Consider the following 9,714-nt stretch of genomic DNA (forward strand, 5'->3'; position numbering starts at 1 on the left):
GTTGATGGTGAGAAGCTCGCAATGGGCTATTTGTATGAGGCCATGAACAGGGCCAAAGAAGCCATTCGGGCCTACTATGATGATAAGGGAGATGATGGGTTTCAGAGAAAACTCCTCCTATGGGGAGTGATTGATGAGCGATGGAACAACACACTCCATCGTCCCATTCATGCTACTCGGCTTTTCCTGAACCCCACATTTTCTTATGCATGTGGGTTTGTATTTGATGCTGAGATCATGGATGGATTCTTATACTATGTCCAGAAGACGGTGTGATCTCCAGCAGAACGTATAGAGATCTCTAAAGAAATTGAGACATATAGGATGTAAGGTGGCACATTTGGCTTTGACATGGTTGTGACTGATAAGACGATTAAAATGCCAAGTATTTTTTAGTTTGTAACTTTGTTTCAAATTTCATTGTCTCTTCAAATTCCATTTTTTTCATATGTTTATTTAAAATTTTATTTGTAATTTTGTTGTAGATGCATGGTGGAGAATGTATGGTGGCAGGGCACCCCTTCTGCAAAAGCTTGCCATTCGCATCCTCATCCAAACATGTAGCTCCTTAGGAAGTGAACGCAACTGGAGTGTATTTGAAAAAATACACAACAAAAAGTGCAACAGGTTAACACTTAAACATTTAAAATATTGTAAATTTCCAAATAAATTTTTGAATTCATTAAACAATATTTTTTTAATTATTAATTATTATTTCATGATTTTTGTATAGGTTGGAGTCCCAATGACTTAATGACATTGTCTATGTCTACTACAATCTTTGATTGTGTGTGAGGCAACTTGAGAGGACACCTGATATGGAGGCCATCTCATTGGATGGGATTGACACCACTGCTGCATGGAGGGTTGAGGCCGAGAGGCCTCTCATGGAGTTTGCTGATGATTGGTTAGTGCAGGATGTAGTGGAGGGGGAGAAGGAGGAAGAGAGAGGAGGAGGAGGAACAGGAGGAGGAGGAGGAACAGGAGGAGGAGGTGACACCACTTGCTCAGGCTACCCTTGCCACCAGTAAAGGACGTGTTCTACCTCCTATAGCTCCTACTTCTAGTTCTTCAGCTTCTAGAGCACAGCAGACTCCACTACCAACTCCACCAGCACCAACATCTACATCTAGAGCGAAAGGGAAAGCTGTGGCATTTTCTCGCAAGAGGGGCAGAGGAAATCAATAATATTAGAATTTAGTTATTTTTTCATTTTATTGTATATGACATTATGACTCATGACATACATTATTATATTTTTTGTTGATATTTTGAGGCTGAGTTGGGACTCAGGAGTCAAGACTTATTATTCAGGACATGATTCACTATTATGTGTGATTTTAGCACTAGAAATGATATTAAACATCTTATATATTAGTTCTTTTATCATATTTATGTGTCAATGTATTTATTTTATGTTGTAGATGGTTTAGATATTAAAAAAATTGAAAAAAAATGAAAAAAATGAATATTTTTTAACAAACGATTTTTCCCGATAATTACGATTTTTTCTGATTTTTTCCTTGTGCCGATATTGTCCCGATAACGATTAATGCAACATCTATTTCTTGTCACCCACTCTATTTAGGTGCAACATCTATTTTATTGTCACTAAATCTGTTTAGTTGCATTGGTTGTTAATGAGATTTTTATAGATAAAAAAAATGACATTTTTATAGATACCAAAAGAAAAACATAAATTGATTGAAATAGTGACATTATCTGAACATGGTAGGTTAAATAGAGTTAACGTGGTTAAAGATTCTTCTTCTTCTCAGTGTAACTACAAATTGAAATTAATTGGAATAGTGAGATTATTTGAACATGGTAGGTTAACTAGAGTTAATGTGCTTAAAGATTCTTCTTCTCAGTATAACTACTTTGCAAGCCAACTTACTACCTACCTCTCTTTCATTATCTCTCACCTATTGATGTCTCTCATTACCTCTCATGCATGAATTTAAACTTTAAATGACAAGAAAAAATGATAGTCATCAAATTTCCATGTTAGACGTAAGATAAATTTGAATAGAAATTCTAGACCTACTTGGGAGATTCGCACAAAGCACATGGGAGAATCCCTGTACACAACATTTTCTGAATAGTGGAAGCATACACACTGTCTCGTAGACGACAACTATCTGTCCGCACCAGGGTTGGAATTTGGATTTCTCTTTACCTTTCATACAATTTTTTTTTACGTTTTAGGTCACTATGCTTATTGCCAAAAAACGTTATGTTTAAAATTTTTCCCTTCGAAATGTTATGTTTAAAATTTTTCCCTTCGAGAGTGATGTTATCATAATAAATTAACATTTCATCAATAAAAATTTAATTAAAAAATTACCCTTCAATAACATAATTATGTTAAAAGATTTCACATATATAACATAAGGAAAAAACGAAATGAACATAACACACAAATGACTTATTAAATCTTGAATCTTAGTTTGAAATTGCATGGAACACTCAAAATAATGAGGTGACATGCCATAGAATTTGTATATATGAGATATGACTAAAGAGATCTTATGGGACATATAACATGACTAACACAACAAAACTATTGAATGCCATCAATAAAAACCCAAAAGTTGATTAATTAATATGGTTTATGTTATGGTTTACATAATCTAATATATATTATTGGATCTAAAGATAAAGTATACATTTTATTTTACATATTTTACCATTGCTTTGGATCATGGGATATACAGTAATATTAACAAGATTGAATGCATAGTATCTGAACCTTTTAAAAATTAAAAACTAAACTTATAATAAATGGACATTGTGGATCTATTAACATCATGTTATAGGATTATGTTATGGTTTTCTCCTTCATTATTACATTTTTAGAGAGCATTGAAGCTTGAATATGTGTAAGTACTAAAGGAAAATTGAAATAATAATTTGGTTTGTGTTTTTTTAACCCTGCCCCAATGTGCCTCATATTCCAATGCATTAGCACATTGATAGGTATGAGGAACACTGCTAACATGTTTTCCTTTATAAAATATCTTAATGTGCCTTGTTACATATGTCGGTGTTATGCACATATGTATAGCTATGTTTAATACACTTCAAAAGCCATTTTTTAAATAAAATAATTTAATGGGACCTTGATGCAACAGTCTATTTAGATCACACTAGAGGAATGATATCTTTAGTGCATATTGCAAAACAATCATTTTAAAACTTATTACACTACACATTGTATAAATTGAATCAATGCAACTATTTTATTTAGTGCATTAACATGTTTTAATAAAAAAATTTCCTTATCTATTCACCTCCACTAAAAAGAGAATAAGAAAAAGTGTATTTTTTTAAAGTTCTATTAATTGGTGCTTTCCTTGTAGTGATTGGACCCTTGTTAGAAGTTTAATCTCTGGGAAGCCCTAGTTGTTTATCTCTTGATATCGCACATTCATATTTGGAATATGGCACAGGGGTGGTTGGTTGAAAGATATATTTGGTTCATCCCAATCTATGGTTGAGTGGCATGTGGAAGTCCCTAACTTAGTTGGATTTTCCATATGTTAATAAGTTCTATTTTTCTTATGGTAATTCATGGGCACTTGTATTTGTTATTATGTGGATTTGATGGTTGTTCTATCATGTTTAAGAATCTGGTTATATGTTTGTTATAAGCATGGATCTATAATGTGCTCTAACTATGTCTTTGTTCAAGATTTGATAAGTACTTGATGGTTAATGTTGAGAATAGCAACAAGAAATGATGAAAATAACATTCAGTATATTCCAATTTTAGTTTGTCTTTGAATTAGAATTGTGAATTAAAATTCGAATTTAGTTAATTAGTTGGAAAAAATCAAACATGAAGTCTATGTGAAGACATGCAACAGTTATCCCTTTGATTGAGAAAGTTATCACTTAATTAAGGAGATAAGGCTGAGTTGTATTTGAGTTGTAATTAGTTAGCTCGGTTAACTGAGTTAAGTCCAGTTAAATTAGTTCCAAACAGTTTGAGGAACTAATTGTGAGTTCAGCCAGTTGATGCATGCATGCGTGCAACTAGTATTCTCCAGATAACTGAATATTCTCTCATAAATAACTCATGCATGTTAGTTCAGAGAAAGACCCAGTTGAGATTAAAGGAAGGGACAATGTACTATCAGTTGGAGGAATTTTCCTATAAAGGAAACTTATCCATGCAGAAGGAATTCACTCCTTCAAGATTGCACAGTTATTTCAGAGGTCAGAGCAATGTGTGAGGTGAGAATCACATAGGATACAGCTAGAGGACCCAGGAGAAACTGCACAAGGAAATAGGAGGCTTGGAGGACTGAAGGAAGGCATATGTTGTCTATTCAGTCTATGAGTAGCATTGAGGGATTGTACTGAGAGCTGGATAGCTTGTGAGCTAAAGCTTTGTGTAATCTGAAGATATTTCCACTTGTATGATAATACAGAGATCGGGGTTTTTAGCTGAGGCTTTCCCCAGAGTATTCTTCTATGTTCATGTGTGATTGATTTCTTATTCTCTGATATATGTGTTCTATTTTATCTTGCTCAAAATCAATTAAGCTTCCGCAAGTTTATTTGTAAAACTAGATCAAGTATGTTTCTTTAGTATATTGCATTATCAGGTGATCTACAATGAGAATTTCTACATGGTATCAGAGCCAGGTTTATAGCAAAAAAATTGGGCCGCGAGTTTGCAAAGTAGATTTGAAGATTCTTGTGCAAAATTTTTAGAAACAAATAGCAGATTTGGATTCCTTGCGAAAAAATACCCAAATTCAAAAAAAAATGGGTTGAATCGAAGTTCGGATGAGGGAGATATCACTGATTTAAAATTAGCTCTTTTTTCCATAAAATTTCATGATGGTTAGAACGATGAAACAGATTGGTGTGCTAGCCAAGAACATGTATGCACTTGAGGTACAAGATGCATGCAAAGCCTTGAGAAGCAAGGCAAATTTTAGATACTTTGTGGTTGAGAGGGAGAGTAAATTACCTCTCAACATGCAACCCCAGAAGAAGTATCAGACAATTGTGGAGGAGCCACAATTGGAGAAGTGGGTAGAGGGATCACATGCAGCCATACCTCTAGGTGTGAGGTGGGGCGATGTGAAGTGATAGCCTCAAGAACGCTGAAATTGGGCAGGGTCCGTTGAGAGGTTTTATCTCATGGATCGTACCTTGCTACGGGAGCCCAAAGTACATAGTAGTGGGAGGAATCAGTGGGATTGATGTAGTCAGAGATCAAGTGACAGAGGCTAGAGCAGTCAAATACTGAAGAGCGTAGAGAAGGACTGAAAACAGTGTAGAGAGGCAGAGTCAACAGAAGCGCAGAGTTTTCAGTCGACAGAGGCAATAACAGTCAGAGACTTTGATGAAAAATGCATCATTCTGATTTAGTTTGGATTTTTTTTAGTTTCTAAAGTTGCTGGAGCAACAACACTTGAGAGAAGTGTTGCATGCAAAACATTCCAAAGGTTCAGGATCAGGATCGAGTTGAATGCCTTTCTTGTTGAGAGGGAGTGTTGAGAATAACAACAAGAAATGCTAAAAATAACATTCAATATATTCCAATTTTAATTTGTCCTTGAATTAGAGTTGTGAATTAAAATTCGAATTTAATCTCACTAGTTGCTTGAAAAATAATTAATTAATTCATCTTGAGTTAATTAGTTGGAGAAAATCAAACATGAAGTCTATGTGAAGACATGCAACAGTTATCCCTTTGATTGAGAAAGTTATCCCTTAATTAAGGAGATAAGGATGAGTTGTATTTGAGTTGTAATTAGTTAGCTTAGTTAACTGAGTTAAGTCCAGTTAAATTTGTTCCAAATAGTTTGAGGAACTAATTCTGAGTTCTGTCAGTTGATGCATGCATGCATGCAACTAGTGTTCTCCAGATAATTGAATATTCTCTCATAAATAGCTCATGCATGTCAATTCAAAGAAAGACCTAGTTGAGATTAAAGGAAGGGACAGTGTACTATCAGTTGGAGGAATTTTCCTATAAAGGAAACTCATCCATGCAGAAGGAATTCACTCCTTCAAGATTTCACAGTTATTTCAGAGGTCAGAGCAGTGTGTGACGTGAGAATCACACAGGATACAGCTAGAGGACCTAGGAGAAACTGTGCAAGGAAATAGGAGGATTGGAGGACTGAAGGAAGGCATATGTTGTGCTATTCAGTCTATGAGAAACATTGAGGGATTGTACTAAGAGCTAGATAGCTTGTGAGCTAAAGCTTTGTGTAATCCAGAGATATTTCCACTTGTATGATAATACAGAGATCGGGGTTTTTAGCTGAGGCTTTCCCCAGAGTATTCTTCTGTTTTCATGTGTGATTGATTTCTTATTCTCTGTTATATGTGTTCTATTTGATCTTGCTCAAAATCGATTAAGCTTCTGCAAGTTTGTTTGTAGAAGTAAATCAAGTATTTTGCTTTAGTATACGCATTATCAGGTGATCTACAATGAGAATTTCTATAGTTAATGAATGCATGGGATAGAAAGTCTTATTGCAGCTATTTTGAGAGGGAATTAAACCTTCTTGGTGATTCTCAAATAAGTTTCAAACTCCTATAATCATATATGCATTCATGACCTGTATCTTACATGTTTACCATGTCTTTGACGAAATGATTGTCATGGTCAAGCCTCATTAGGTCAGATTCTTGTTTAATTTTTGTATGAATACCTTTGTTCTTATGTAATTTATGATTTTGGAAAATCGCATTGAGCTATGGGCTGTGGTCTAGAGGCTAGCCTAAAATGATGGCTCAAAATCCAGAACTGCACCCTCTGAACTGTAGCTTTGGGGTTAGAATCACTAGGAAGTAAGATTATGCATGCGGTTATAGGCTCACAACTGCTACCTTACCTTGTCAAGCATGCGGTTGGGGAGTTTTATCCGTGAAAATAAGACTGAGCTCAAGGATTAGCCACTTGGGGTGGTTCTCTAGCCCGTGAGTGTCTTGTAGCTCATGGGGAAGGTGAGTAAAGTTTTAGTTTGTTGACTCTATTTCCTTAACTGGACTTATGAGGTCAGGTCAAGTCATAGTAGATCTCATAACATCTTCTGAAACTCAATTTCAAACATTATGATCTTGATGATACAACTTTATTTATTAAGAAAGTTGGAAAAAAAAGTGTATATCTTGTGGTATATGTGGATGATATTTTGATGACAGGGAACAATGAGAGCTACATTACATCCATAAAGAAGGAATTGAGGAAAGGTTTCGAAATGAATGATTTGGGGTATGTTCATTACTATCTTGGTATTGAAGTAACTCAAAATCTGAAATCTATATTCCTTTCTCAAAAGAAGTACATTGGAGATCCGTTGAACAAGTTTGGCATGGTTGAGTGAAATCCTCTAACTACCCCAATGGAACGAAACTTAAATCTCACATCCATTGAAGGAAAAGAATTTGGGGATGCAACAAGTGACAACTTGTAAGAAGTCTCAACTACCTGACTACTACCATACCAGACATTTCATTTTCTGTTGGAATCCTCTCCAGGTTTATGCAAAAGCATTGTGAAGGACATTGGTTTGCTGCAAAAGGAGTACCAAAGTACTTGAAGGGAACTCAAGACTTTGGACTCAAGTATACACAAGTGAGCGACTTCAGCTTGATTGGATACTCTGATTCAGACTTCGATGGAGACAAAGAAACTGGGGTATCTACTTCTGGTTATGTTATGAGTCTCAGATCAGGAGATGTCTCATGGAGATCACACAAACAATCAGTTCCAGCAAATTCCACAACATAGGCAAAATATGTGGCAACAGCTGAGGCAACAAAAGAAATTGTGTGGCTCAGTAAAATTTTGGAAGATTTGCACTTAAAAAAAGTACATTCAACTCCACTCATGATTGACAACACGTCTGCAATAAAGTTTGCCAAGAACCCAAAGTTCCATGATCGAACGAAGCAGATCAATACAAAATACCATCTGATTTGACGTCATGTTGAGGCTAAGAAAATCCATCTACGCCATTGTTCCACTAATGAGAAGATTGCAAACATCTTCACCAAAGCGCTTGGAAGAGAAAAACTTGAAAGATTCAAAACGATGCTTGGACTCACCAACATCCCTTCAGATTAAGGGGGGGAATGTTCACACCTAATCATGGGGATTGGGTGAAAAATTGTAAATAATGTAAATAATAAATAATGGAAAAGGAAGAGTCATCGAGAGGTGAAACCCAAGAGTCAGACCCTCATTTGAGGAGTTACCTCCTGGCATGAAAAAAAGTATTCGAAGAATTTACAATGAGTAGAGGCATTAACTTAATCTATGCACTTCACCACTAATCTTATGATTAATCATTAATGATGGTTATTAGCATTAATCTGCACCACACCTAGTGTTAAGAGTTTTATATATAGATATAACCAAGGAGTTGATGGAAAACGCGAGATGAGAATGTTCCCATTACTGGATATGAAAGTTCAAATTTTCATTGTGCCACGTTTTCCATATGCCTTGACTATGTCCTGGAGCTTTGGTGTGGTGGCGATGTGGTGCAGTGAAGGGATGGAAAATATATATCTTGGGAGATAGAGAAAGGAATGGAAATAGAAGAAGGAAACCCAAACTTGACCCAAAATTAGTATAATGAAAAATTGTTGATTTCCATGAAGGTTTGGGACCCAATGGGACCCATGACTTGAGATGAGGTGGAAGATCCTATGTATACTAGGTATGGGTATGTGTATGCCACATGCTAGATGATGTGGATCGATGATGTGGAAAGACTGGTGATGTGACATTCTTCTAACGTGACACTTGGTATGAAAAAATGGCCTTTTTAGATGGTCAAGGGGGTTAGTTTTGGACAATACGTGGAACCTTTGGAGGATGCCACATGGCAGGTTGACGTCATCATGATGTGGGTAAGGCATCAGCAAGGCATGACCTTTCCATTTGGTCTTCCTGACAGAAGGCATGGCATAAAAATTTGTGTCAAAGGACATGAAGATTATCATTCATGTTTTTTGTCTAACATCAAGAATTATTGTAACACTTTAGGGAAATGAATGCACTTTTGTGCACATCTCCCCCCTTTCACGTTTTTCTTCAAAAGGGGTAGATGTTTGTTATTTAGTCCTGTAGGCGACAAAGTGTGTCAACCCCCCACATTAATCATTGGAAGGCAAGGAGGGCCTCACACTTAATGTGGAATGCCAATGTGTTTAAATGTGTGCAACCTATATCGTCTTGAGCAGGAAAGTAGTGTGAGGTTGAACATCGATTCTTATAAAATGGATATAATATAAAATGTTGGGTTTACATGCTAAAGTCTAGGCTCGTGGCGCTCATAGGCTATATGATGTGGCATGTGCTACATTGAATCAACCATGACAATGTTGGTTTCAAGTAGGACGTGGAACCACCTGGGTGAGGTGGGGGTGCCACATGGCAGGTCGTCCTTACCTATGTGGTAGGAATTAAATGACTAAACTTTAAATGGGCATAACTTTTAATCCGGATATTGGATTGAGATAATATGTATATCGTCAAAAATCTCTTGATGGGCTGAACACAACATTTTCTGAATAGTGGAAGCATACACACTGTCTCGTAGACGACAACTGTCTATCCACACCAGGGTTGGAATTTGGATTTCTCTTTACCTTTCATACAATTTTTTTTTACGTTTTAGGTCACTATGCTTATTGTCAAAAAGCGTTATGTTTAAAATTTTTCCCTTCGAA

This window comes from Pinus tabuliformis, chromosome 7 (genome assembly GCF_031772625.1).
Source record: "Pinus tabuliformis cultivar Carrire ecotype Pingquan chromosome 7, CPIR1, whole genome shotgun sequence".
NCBI lineage: Eukaryota > Viridiplantae > Streptophyta > Pinopsida > Pinales > Pinaceae > Pinus > Pinus tabuliformis.